Consider the following 13,449-nt stretch of genomic DNA (forward strand, 5'->3'; position numbering starts at 1 on the left):
AAATTTCAGCATCATGAGTTATCACAACTAGCACTGAGTATTTTCTATACCCTAGAAAGCCAAGACCAGCTCAGGGGACCCGCAGTGCAGGATTTAAAGTGCATCTGCCCTGTTCAATGACTTATGTGTTGAAATATCTCAGGGTGTTAGCTCAGACAGCTGACACAGTGTAATCACCGTGCTGAAAAGCAGGACTAGCCACCAGAAGAAGAACAGGGTAATACTCTGACTCCCATGCATTTCCTACTGAAAGCCAGGCAGCCTGCAGGTGGCATGGACAACAGTCAGTGTCAGTAACCTACACTTGAAACACCTTGGTGTTACAGGAGTAGCTGCCATTGCATAATTAAAGTCTTCCATCTGCTTAGGAAGTATCTTGGGAAAGACAAAACAATGCAACTGGAGTGGGAAATACAGCTGCTGAGGTAAGCGGGGACACCAGCAGTCTCAAACGAAGAGCTAGAACAAATGGAAATGAAAGGTGGCAAGAGCAAAAATGTTCTGAATGGTTCAGACTTAAAAATGCGCAACAGCATTGGGGGATGTTCTGGGGAATCAGTAAATGCTGCTTATCCAGTATGTCTATTGTAACTCAAGTATCAATACTGCCACAGATTCACAGTTCATTCAGAGATGACTGGTTTTACTCAGGATTTCCAAACCGCAGTGGGAAAGCAGTAGGTGTACAGCTGGTTGTGAATGGATTCCTGTCCAAAATAACAACCAGGATAATCCAAATACAACTCAAAATCCACACAGGCGGAGGCTGGAGCACTGGAGATACACCTGAATGGCCTTGAAGCTAGCTGACTTGGCAAGGAGTGCTCCAGTCAATGTAAGGTGCCGACTGACTCATTCTTCTAAAGTCACAGTCAGAGGCAAGATATCAACAGCAAACTGGGAACGTGGAGGTGTCTCTTGTTTTATTTAACCAGCACGGTGGAGAGCAGGCTCTCATTTCTGTTGCTGCTTCTGGCCAGATGCATGTAGCACTTCTCCACCTGGAGTGCTGGTAGCTCCTGGAGGAACCTCCCATCCCCTCCAACACCAAGCACTTTGTGACAATTGCCATATTCCTGCTCAAACATCTAGTGCTGATTGCCCAACAAGATGCCACTCCCCCTCTCTTTAGCCTTATTGAGAACATAAAAGAGACGACTCCTATCCACAACCTCCTCATTACAACCCACAGTGTGGTGCCCTTAAATAGCACCTTTTTTGCGTAGGTCTAATTGGCCAATGTATAGTAGCTGTTATTGGCTCCGTTGAGTACTCACACGGCAAACTGGGCATGCATGCATGTAATTTATCATGTCAAAGTCATTTTCTTTTACACGGTATTGTTCCTGCCTTTCTTTTTGCAGAGAGTTATTATTCTGTGTGAATTTCCTTTGTAATTAAGTGGCTTGGTTGCCATTCCCAGCTCTGGAAAAATTACAAAGAGAAAAAGCGAAAGAGCCGCCACCTCAAATTGGTTTGCATTCAGCAGGGTTGCCTGCCATTTACAGAGACCAGCAGATGTCAGCCTAAATTGAAAAATGGAAAAGAAATACTGTATCATAATGTTAGCATCTCCTATGCCAGATGGGAGCCTTACACAACATGGCAGGAGCAGTTAGCCAGCAGTGGTTAAAATTCAGCGTTGGAACGAGTATGGTTACGCTGCATGCACTGATAGCGTATTTTGATTATAGAACTTAATTGTATCAATAGTTTAATTTATGAGGATTGATTTTGTTAATCCAAGCATTTCAAAGGCACTGTTAAAGCTTCAGTTCATTTAACTGTATCTGACTTAAGCTTTGCTCATGCTATCAGAAGATAAATGACTGTATATAAACCAATACCATCACCTCCCTATTCATATATTTATTTCAGCATCTGTCACTAACTGTGAGTTACATTTAAATGCAAAGTGTTAGTTGGGCAGGATACAGCACTGGGCTTGGAATACTTAAGACCCAGTAATAAAAGCATCACATGATTATTCGCACATGCACACTTACTGATTCTTCTGATGTTTTATTATTGCCATATCCCTGAATTTCATAGTAGGTAGCTGCTGCACTCATATTAAACAGCAACAGGACAGTCATGAATACTGTGACAGCAGAAAAAAGGGATGAGCAAGCCTATTCAAGACATGGTTTATGTAGACCACAACTTACCAGCTGTGGTACACAAGCCTGACATCCAGTACAAGCAAGCATAATCTTAAGTTTCCAAGAGTCTCACAAGGTTCTTTCTTGGAGGTCCATATCACAAAGCCAGGGTTTACACAAAAACCTTAGTATTTACTCAAAACTGACATTTCCCACCAATCCACCACACACACGTTTCTATCCCTAATTTTTTGGGTAAAAAACCTGAAAGTTACAAAATCAGGCAAATACAATCCCAACAAAAAAAAAAAAAAAACAAGTTCATGATTTTTATGCAATTACAGTGCATTTTTTGAGCCCTGAGTAGTTTCACCCTAAACATGAAAGCAATTTCCCAAAACAAGTCACAAGGAGGGACTGCTTTGTCGCTTTGTCAGCTTTAAATAGGCTGTTTTCAAGACAAAGCATTTGTAGGCTCACCTTAATGTCACACTGATTCTTGCTTATTCCTCTGTCTCTTGCTTAATATGATAAAATCAGTCAATGCTTGCTCCACTCTTGTGCTGCCTGTGACGAGCCAAATCTACGCAGGATGTACTTTGCTGCAACCTCTGCACCTTACAGTGAGTCTGAGTAGACTTTTGTCACCACAACCTGGCAATCAATAAACACAGGTTTTCACTTCTTTGTTTTGATCTTTAATCCTATGCTTATCCTGTATCACTTGCAATGGAGTTGGGGGAAGGAAGTATTTATCTTATGGAAAACCAAGAAAAGGAGATGCATTTCTCTACAGTGACCCAGTGAATTAGGAAGGCTTCACCATGTGATAAGCATGAACTGTGCAGAGATGCTGGAAAATGAAATAAATAATCTTTCTGTCAACAAAGTGTCATATCACAGGAGACTGGAAAATGGAAGCCTTTCCTAATATCTATTCTGCTTCAACAGCATTGATCAAAAAATAAGAACAGGATCATATCTATCACTATTAATTTTGTGTTGTAATATTAAGGGAAAATTCCTCTTCCCTCTACCCCCCTGCCATACCAGCTCCTCAAGCCAGCTTTGCTTCACCTGTTTTGAAATCAGTTGGATGGTGCCGACTCAGACCATCTGATGCTTTTCTTGAGCCTTTGGAAAAAACAGCAGAAAAAAATCATTATATAGTTGATAATCATAGCATCGCCTAAAACACACGTTATAAAATAAAGTCTGAGCATGAAGAGAGAATGGCACAAAAGGGAGGATTAGTGCAGAAATTGCAAGTTGCATTAAAACAACAATAACCAATAAAAGGGATAAAAAGTAAAATGAAAAAAAATGCTCCAAAACACATTCTTTGGGCTCATTTCTGTCCCGTCTGTTCCTACAGCATATCTTGAACAATTAAAAGTCAACACACCCATAGCTCAGTGATTGTGGCTCTGTGGGTCTCTCAAACCACTCAGACAAGGTCCACCCAAGCTTTCCCCAGGCCTGACAGACATTGGCTCTTTCCCAGGATGTGTGTTCCCAAACATGCCGTGCAGGGACTCTCTTGCCTCTTGGATCAAGGAGCAGGGCATGCTCTCATTGGGTCTTCATGTTTCCTTTGCTGGTTTCCAGGTTTCTCAGACAGATTTCCTTTTTACAGGACAGGTGGGAAGAGGGGATTGGACAACTTGGAGCCCCCAAGAGCATGTCACCTCTCCCCTTCAAGCCACCACAAAGAAGTGCTCTTGCTTCGTAATGGAGAGCAGGTCACCCCGACATTTCCCAAGCAGAGGAATGTTCTTTCCCTGGAAGTGGCATATTGGAGGGGACAAAGCAAAGCAGTCGGGCTGGTCCTCTCACTGAGTTTTCTCATTTGAGCTGAGACACTTTTTCAGAACAACCTTCATGGGCTCCACAGTCTTTCATCTTTTTTCAAGCTTTACCTGTAAAGAAGACCTTCTTTTTCCACTCCGCCTCCCCCAAGACTTACCTTGTCTCTTCCTCTCCTGCTTCATATAACACAAGCTATAATAGCATATATCGATGGGAATGGAATCAAGCAGTAGCGATTTGTAATAGGTTTCTACAGAATAGCACAAGGACAAATTGATCTGGCTTTAAAAAATCAGGAATGTATGAAAACATGCTCTGCTCATCATAAAAACCTTTCAGGTCTTTCCCTCATGGCAAAATTCCCCTCAAACCAGCAAACCTGATATAAATGCTTAATTTTGGTCAAAAGGGTGTGCTGACTGTGTAAAATGGCACTGCCTAGCTAAAGAATGGCTCGAGTCACACAGAAAGAAAATCAGCAGTAGGACAAAAATACTTTCTCAGTGTCTCTCTTGCTCTTTGTTTGATCTTGCTCACCAGCTGGACTCGTTCCCCTTCCTTGAGACGACCTGAATCTATTTTGAAGCATACTTTGAGCTGAGATTTAGCCCTCTGGAAATCACACAGATCCCATGAATCCTTGCTAATGAATCACTACCCACAATAATTTTTTCCTTGTATTTGCTTTTTTTTCTTAATACTGCTTTTTTTTTTCTGTATTTTTCTCCTCTGTTTCCGTATCTCTTGTCAAATATTGCTTTTCCTTTGTCACTTGCTGCTTTCCAGCTCTGGATGCTCACCTCCAGCAGCACGGCAGCCTTCAGCTCACGGTACATCTTCTTTCCTTTTCCTGCGAGGCATTTCCCTTAATGCTGACTTCCCTCACTCCAGTAACATACTTTCTTTCATCATTATCAGGACGCATCTCACACCTAGGCTTTTAAGGGTTTTGTTGTTGTTGTTGTTGCACATTCTCAACACAGTTTGCCCTTTTCTCCCCCTCCCACTTTCATTTTCTGGTGACATTCCCAGGCTCAGATCCTGCCATGCAGCCACCTGTTAGGAAGCAGAGAGCAGGAGCCTCTGGGGAACGGACTGTCATATTTATCTGCTCGGCGCTAAGTTATGGTGGTGGGCAGGTGGTGTGAAACTCATCATGGCACGAGCACAAATGTATTAGACTGGCAGCAATGTTACAACCATTTAAGGAGCACAGACCCTGTAGGAGAGAGAAACTGGAAATCTGAAAGAGCCACATGGCTACCAGAGGAACATAAGTGAACTCTTGACAGCGTAATTATACTTGCCAGAGCACTCAAAAATAATTGCGATCCTTAAAAATCAAGCTGCTTGTTTTAATCTTAATGGCAAAAACTGTTTTAGATAGCACTGGGACAAAGGAAGGAGAGGCCAGACAAAGCAAGATCCTTTCCTTTTATTTGCATTGGAGTTGTCTTTACGTCTTGAATCATTACCCTTCTGTACAGCTGCACAGTATAATAATTATCAAATTAGCCACTGTAAATCCTGAACTCATTCCATAGAGTCAGTTAAAAGGATCGTGAGGACACATGCATGATAAAGATATTTAGTTTGGAGGATTTTAGATTTGCAGGAATATCTGACAATTCATGTAAAACTGGCAACATGCAAGTAAATTAGAGCGAGTTTCCAAAGCAAAATGTCACTATTCTCTGAAAGATTATAGCAGTTGAACAATCTGGATAGTTTTGCAGAGGAATTGGATTCACAGATCCTAGGAGAGTAGAGGGAAGCTTTGTGACTTCAAAACATGCAATTTAGTTCTGCAAGCTGCAGGGAGAATTAGTCTTGTAATGCAACAAGGTGTGAAAATGAGGTGCTTTTTTTAAAAGATTTGCAACTGTTTCTGTGGAGACATTTTTGTATCTACATATTTGAGCAAAGACTCTTTGAATTTTAAAGTGCTTAACTTCAAATATTTTGAGGACTCCAGAAGAATACATCGTTTCAAGCTGTTTAAAGCACTGTGACAAATAGTCCCATTCCAACAGGACAGCACAGTGATGCCAGGAAGAGAGAAAAACAGACTCATTCAATGTACTTTAAATTACTTTTCACAATCAAAATGTATAAAGCCACGTATGACACCAGATTGGGAGCTTACACTTACCACAAAGTGTAGCTCTACTGAAGGAAGTTTTTGTGCCAAGAGACTTGGAAGGTTCTCATTTGCCTTTTACTCTGGGTATTGGTGGCACTTTCTCGTTCCATGTGAAACCCACCATCTAGAAACTGTCCCTGTTCACATGGCTCTCAAGCTGGATGTCCCCAAGCCAGGCAGGAAAGCACAGGCTGGTGAGATGGAAGTTGCAGTTACAATCCCCATGTCACAGAAAGAGACACGCCTGCGAGAGAAGTGGGGAAGGGAAAGTTATTCAGGTGCAGCCTTGAAGGGAAGCTACCCTGAGAGAAGAGTTTAATTTCTTAAGGCCCATGTGAATCAACTTACTGGGGGTGACTGAGGCGGTATGTTCACAGATCAGACCCTAAAGCATGGGAACCCGACTGTGTTTGTAAAGTTCGTAAGACAAGATGGATCAGAGATCACACAACACACACCTTTAAAAACAAGCCCAAAGTTGTACTGAGGTGCTAGAGAAAGATGCCATTCCCCTGGAAATTCATTTACACTCCTGAATTATGGCAGTAATAGGATTTGAAAGCAAATTCCGGAGTATTTGATAAATAAGCCAGTGAATCCTCAACATAGTAATGATGGTGGAAATTATGTTGTGTGCTGCCTGCTCCAAAGAAACGTAGACACTCAGAGCAGCATGGATGTAAAAATTGAGCCCTCATGAGATTTCGCAGTGTGTCTGGAGTGAACTGGCAGGAAATAAAAGCAAGTTAAAAACATGAAACTGTATTCACTACAGAAAGATTGAAATACTGCAGAAGTATTGACCACTTCAGAGGTGAACTGCTGTGATCAATTCTGTCAGGCTTGAGAGACAGGTCCAATAACATCAGCACTTGCAGCATGCTGTTATCAGCACACATGAGCACATGGCTGGTGCTGTAACTCTGCAGAGGACAGTCAAAGATCAAAACCCAAACAAAAATTTCTCATTAAAGGTGTTAGCTGGGAAGCAGCTTCATAACCTAGCTGTCGTTGCCAGCACTTTTGAAAATAATTGTGGGAAGAAAAGTAGTGAATTCGATGGTGATGAAAGATTACTCCAAGGCAGTCCTTTTACCACCAGACATCATTATTTTAGTCAGTAGCTGAAAAGCAAGAGCTATCCAATTTACAAAGAAAGCAGTGTAACTAGTTATAGGCAATACTTGATCCTGAGGTCAGTGATCCACCCTAACACTCGGTGGCTTAGGAGCAAGTTACCAGCATTCACTAGTTTTGGTCACACTCTTCATAGATGGCAAACAGACATTGCTGTTCATAATAATCACACCGGTTGCAGGCTGTGGGGCTCACGATCATATCTTATAGTGGCCTGAAGGTGAACAAGTACAAACACAACAGGAGACTACAGAGAAAACAACTTGAGTAGGAACCTGGCTCTTAATCTGTCAGTGCTGTCAAGCACTTCTACTTCTCTGAGACTTCAACTTTTTATATGCCTGCCGTAAACGTTAATTTTCTTCTGTCAAACATATTGCTCTTCTCAACTTCATTGCAGTAAAGTATCTGCCGTGCTCGTGTTGCTCCATATAGCTCTATTCCATCAGACAGGAAGAGCTACGCACATACAGTTTGGTATTTATTCATTGCTATAACCATCCAAACCTGAGGTTTTAAAAACTTCATCACACTAATACTGCCACAAGCACTGCTCTTTCTGTGCAGGAAGAAAAGTTCAGTAGAGTTAGCGGAACTAAAGGGCTACAAAATCAACTCCCTGTTTTTAGCTTCCATCAATATAATACTGAAAAATTGTTGGAAATTTTTTGCTACAATTTTGAAAATCTATCTTGGGATTTTTAACTGCAAAATGTAATCTCATTATTTTCTTAAACAAATATTTTTGTAACAGATATTACTTGGCTAAAATTTGACAGAACATGTCTCATTCAGATAAGGATTCCATTTTTCCCATTGTAAGTTATTGCAAAAGCATATCCAGAATTGCATGCAGCTGACATCAGGTAGTTTGACATGAGATAGACACTTCACTCAATGAATTTATTTTTATCAGTGCTCATAAGCCAAGGGAAGCTCTGTACGTAGACTTCAATGCACAAGCTGGAGTTAGGCTTGTTACACACCTGCTTGTAAGTTATAGCCCAGTTCTGGTCTAATACCAGAGGTGGCACAGTAAGAGCTGAGATTGCTTAAGATGCCATAGATCTCCCCAGCTTAATCATGTTCTTCCCAGTAACAAAGTGAGCACACTATTCAGATCCACTCAGATTCAGTTTTGTTGCTCCCGTCAATAGCTTGCCTGGCAAGCTGCGTGATTCTTCATTCAGTGCCTTCCTTCTGCTTTCAGGTTGACATCAAGACTTTACTTGTGTTTAAATGTTTTAATTAAATCTAATTTTACAGATCTATAAGCTTGCCATTCATTCTCTGTCTTCAACAAATAGTAAGTTTTTCTGATCAGCACAGAGGAGAATTTTTCACCTGACTCTCAGCTGTGGTAAAAAGCTCTACAATCCTATCCTATACTCTGGGCAACAAATTCACATACCAGCTCTTGACTAACTCTCCCTGCAATGTTGTTTATTATCCTCTGGTTTTAACTGTCCTCTTCCACCTTCGTATCTTTGAACCTGCTTCTAACCCTGTTTCAAAAAATAGGTCAAGGTCTACCTGATGACTACAGCCTTCTGCTGGGCAGCATTGCTGGGCAACCAACAGTATACCTTGGCCTGAAAGGATCTCCAAGTATTTTTATAAAAAGTTGATTATTTTTCTCTGTCAGTACAGAGCCTTAGATGTACACACATTGTCTCATTAACGGTCACTGGGAAAATAACCTCAGAGAGTAGAATCTGCATGCAGAGGTATGCAACAAGCTACCAAATGAGCAGTCAAACTGTGTATACTTCTGTAAAAATGAAAAGGATGGCATCAAGTTTAAAACAGGGGACCACTAGACAGAGTGGTCGCAGCCACATGCACTTTCTCCTCTAACAAAGGTGTGCACCACCTGATTGAAAAGTAATTTCTCTCCACTAGCTTTTTCTGTTATCTGACAAAAAAAGGATCCACACACAAACAACAACAATGAAATACTGTGTTTGTGTACAAATAGATTTAAAGAATACTCTACCCCTTCTTCCACATGAGCCTTAGGGAGTTTTGTAGTGTACTATAACAGAACCAACATGACAGTAATTGGGATGCCTGTAGGAATTAGCAAACTAAAAATAAATAGGGGAGGGGAAAAAAAAGGATTTGGGCTTATTTTATGGATCAAAAGAAGTCTGGTGCAAGGATGTTGCATCACAAACAATATCCAAAGTCACTGCAGTCCAGTCATTCTCAAAACCAGAAGAGAAGTTGAAAGAAATGGGACGTAGAGGACAGGAAGGGCTGAGAAAAGGCAGGGCTGCGGTTCAGCTCAGAGTGACGGTGAACGCACACGGGTGCTGTGGGAGCCTGAGGAACGTGTACTGAGTGCACCTGGCATAGGGCTCCACAGGAGCAAGTGGTTCAAGCTCTCAGCCTCCACTGAAATTTGTAGTGAGCCTTTGTACTTGTGGGGTAACGTCACCCACCCACCAAATAAGCTTCATATCGTACCGCAGAGGTGAAGTCCCACAAGAAAATCTGCTTCATGCTGTGAAACATGGAAATTGGTTTCCTAGACAACAACTCCATGTGGAAAGTTAGATTCTGTTCTGAAATAATTTAAAATTAAGCCTTTCTATGCTGTAGGGGAGACTGCTATAAAAGCTCACCTTTCATACAGCCCCTCTCAGCTGGGCATCCTATTTGTTGATGAACACTCTCCCTTATTGGTTATTAATTTTAATTTGGTTTTCTCTTCATCCTTATTTAGGAAGACATATGTATTGTTATGTATTTTGTTTGAAGCTTTTAATTTTTTAATTTTGCAGATGTTTACTGGATAAAAAACAACTTGCAGACCATTTAATATGTGGTTGCTTGTAAGGTACATCCAACAAGCAAAAGGGCAAAAGTAGTTTTATGCTTTGCTAGATACAAATAGGGCCTTGTGTTATTTCCCTGGCTTATGCATCTGTGCCTCTCCTTCACAATTATTTAAGCATCTGAACCTCCTTTGGGGAAAATGGCCATATGCACTAGTTAAGCCAAAGTTCAAACCTACGCAAACAAGACAAGCTAACAGACAAATTGAAGGGTGGACCTCAATCTGTATCTTCTCCTCTAGAAGCTAGGAGTTCCTCATAGATCTCGTCATATTTCTGTTTAGCTCACACAATTCCACATGTGAAAGGATGACCTCTATCACTTTTTGGCCAATATAGACTGTATTTAACACATTGCCGACAGCATTCCATGCTTTTCTTTGCTGCCTTTAACTCTGAGTGAGATCTCTCTCCTTTTCATGTAAGCATAGTTCCTGTTTTTTCCAGAATTAAATGTATTATGATAGTCTGTACCTATTAACAAGCTGAAGTAATGCCCAGGTGTTGGGGCCAAGATAACAGAGTGCTCCACTTAGGCCCTAGAAATCATTGACAAAAACTTGAGGTCTACTATGTTCTTCTAGAATGTGTCTAAACGCTGAGCCTGAAAATTGTCTTTTGCTTGTATAAGCTGGTAATGGCACTTTCTTTATCAGGAAGTAATCATAAACAGTTTTCTCACAAGTATTTTTTCACTTCAGTAAGTAGCAATAAGCAGCCTAGCAATGGATGGCTGAACTTTTATTTTTGTTCCCTTCCAAGGCAATTTTCAGAGGAATGAGAGTAGTCAGACAGAGCAGAGGATAATTCTCTGTCTAAATATGTCCACCATTTCAGTAATTTCTTTTTAAATTGCCACCGTTCTTACCATTAGATAAGAAGGAAGGATGCCCTAGCAGGTGTTTAGTGTCAAATGTGTGATTTCATCTGAGATGTACAAGCCTTTATCATGCTAAATCTCTGTGGATGTGAGATATACTGGTTTCCAAAAATGAGTTCAAAGAGGCATTTGGTATTTATAAAGAACTTCTGGGCACATCAGATCATCTGTATGGTATCTCCCAACTCCTACAGATCCAAATAGCAAGCTTTCTGGAAGTACTTACAAGTTGTTTGTAAACAGCCATGGTCTGTTTTATTTGCAACTTGCATTTTCTAAGATAAGAATCTTCAACAGCAACCACCACAATAAATATTTTCAGAAACACTTCAGTTTGTTTACATGGAATATGTGAATGCAGAAGACTGTTTTCCGTTAGCAGCCACCACAGATTTCTGAGAGTGGGGAAGCAGGGCAAGGAAGTTCATTAAGAGGCAGAGTGTTGGTTGTAACATATCGATAGCAACTACAGCTAGGAAGCAGCTTGCTGATAAAGTTTTCTTACCAAGCACTCTTGACTGGAGTCCCGTTTAAAAGCAGTGTTTCATTGTATCTCACTCTTGACAACTCTCCTGCCAGTATCTACCGGTATCATACAAAAAGGCAGAATGGCGGCTTTGCAAAGAAAAAATTACTACAATGGGACTTCCACTGTATATTTTAAATACAAAGTGGTGATAAATACTTGTACTTCTTGTAGAACTCTGCTGAAAACATGATTACACCGGGAAAATCTAGTAAGTACAAAAACTTCCTCCACAATAGCTCAAGATTCCCGTCTTCTGCTTTTCATAACACTCCAGCATGGGAACAGGAGTATGGGGCTCAGGCTTTCTAGCAGTCAGCTGAGCATACAAAGAGGTATGGAACTAAGCAAATTAGAACTGAATGAAAAAATGTAGACCTTTCTAACTCTGTGATACATCTGATGGCCTGAAGGGGTTAATGAAATCCATGCAGCTGCGAGGCAATAGTTCCTGCATCCAACTAGTAGCCACCAGTGAAAGATGTGTAAAGCCATGGTATATATTTTTGTATACAGTTTCCTTGGAAATGTCAAAAGTGGTTTTTTGTCTTTTTTTTTTTTTTTTTGCGTTGTTTTGCACTCTTCTGCTCACCTGCCTGAATTTAGCTACTAGGAAGATTCAGTTTTGCAGCTGTCTCAAAGCCCTTGTTATCCCACTGCCAAAGGTACATCAAATCATCAGATGCCCACTGATTTTGGTGGGGTTTAGCTGCAGTGTTACTTCTAACAGATGCATTCAGGTCAATGCCTGAATTCAGAAATAACGGCTTTCTTCCCCCTTGCTGGAAATGTAGATGTTATTACCTCAGAGGAAAAATATAATTGAACAAAAATATCCCAGCTGTATGGACAGACAGCAATACCCATCAGTCAGGATCAGGAAGGCATGTGTTAGCAGGGGAGTTTGGCATGAGCTGGAGCAAAGCAGGGTTTTGCTGGCTATTCAGCTAGAAAAGGTACGTGAGGAAAATAAACTGCTGATCTCAGCATGAATGCTAAGTATATGAGGGGCTGGGGAACACCTTCAGTGATAACTTGGTTGGTATAGGTGAGGAAATGATAATGCAAGCTCCGGAGTAAATTGGACAGGCTTGTCAAAGCCAAACCAGACAAAATGTTGCCATGGTTATTGAGTCACCCAAATAAAGAGAACACCACTCACTCTGAAGTACAAAGGCTCAGGATGGCTTTGTGGTCCCCCACAAGGGCTCTGGGTAGAGATGAATGTTCAGATTTTCTGCCTGCTCTCATTAGGGAATGTAAATTAGAGCACGAAAATGAAAGCAGAGGGGTGACAAGGTGCCTCGGGAACCACCTTTCCTGGTTGATGCCTAAAAAGTTCTCCTGGGAGTTCAGACTGATTGCTGTCTATTCTGCATAATGGGTAGGCTGACTGATTTTACTGAGCCTCAGTTATTTTTCAATATTGTTTGCTTCATTAGTCCAGGCAGCCAATGTACATAGTCACAAGCCCATAAATAAGCCTCAATAGCCAATGCAAGCCTGTCTTCACAGTGAAGAATCTGCAATAGACAAAGCCAAGTATACTTAGTTTTAATATATCCATGGAAAAATTTTAATGGATTATAGCACAGTATAAAAAGGGAACTGTACATTTATAATATCTTAAAAATAATATTTCCTCCATGTTTTAAATAGTACAAGGAGAATTAGCTTCAGTACTATTTTCTGTTAGGGAAATTTCTTTTCTATGTGTTACTCCAAGATGTGGTTTTAATCATAATTCTTATTCTACCCCAATGAATTTGGAGCTTTGTGAGAAACCAGGAGAAAAGAAAAGAGGAAAGAAAACAGTACAATGACATAGAAAGTATCCGGCTGTGGGGGGAAAATAGCGCCTGTGAAGATGAGGACCCAGCTTGTAGAATTTAGTGGCAAGAGCAGCAAGGGCAAAGAAAGTCACATTAAAACAGTGATGCAGTCTCTGGTGGGTCATTTGAATTTCATCTGCAGAGTAATTTTCACGCCATTTAGCTATAGCCACAGCAGGA

This window comes from Phaethon lepturus, unplaced genomic scaffold (genome assembly GCF_000687285.1).
Source record: "Phaethon lepturus isolate BGI_N335 unplaced genomic scaffold, ASM68728v1 scaffold12664, whole genome shotgun sequence".
In the NCBI taxonomy this organism is placed as follows: Eukaryota; Metazoa; Chordata; class Aves; order Phaethontiformes; family Phaethontidae; genus Phaethon; species Phaethon lepturus.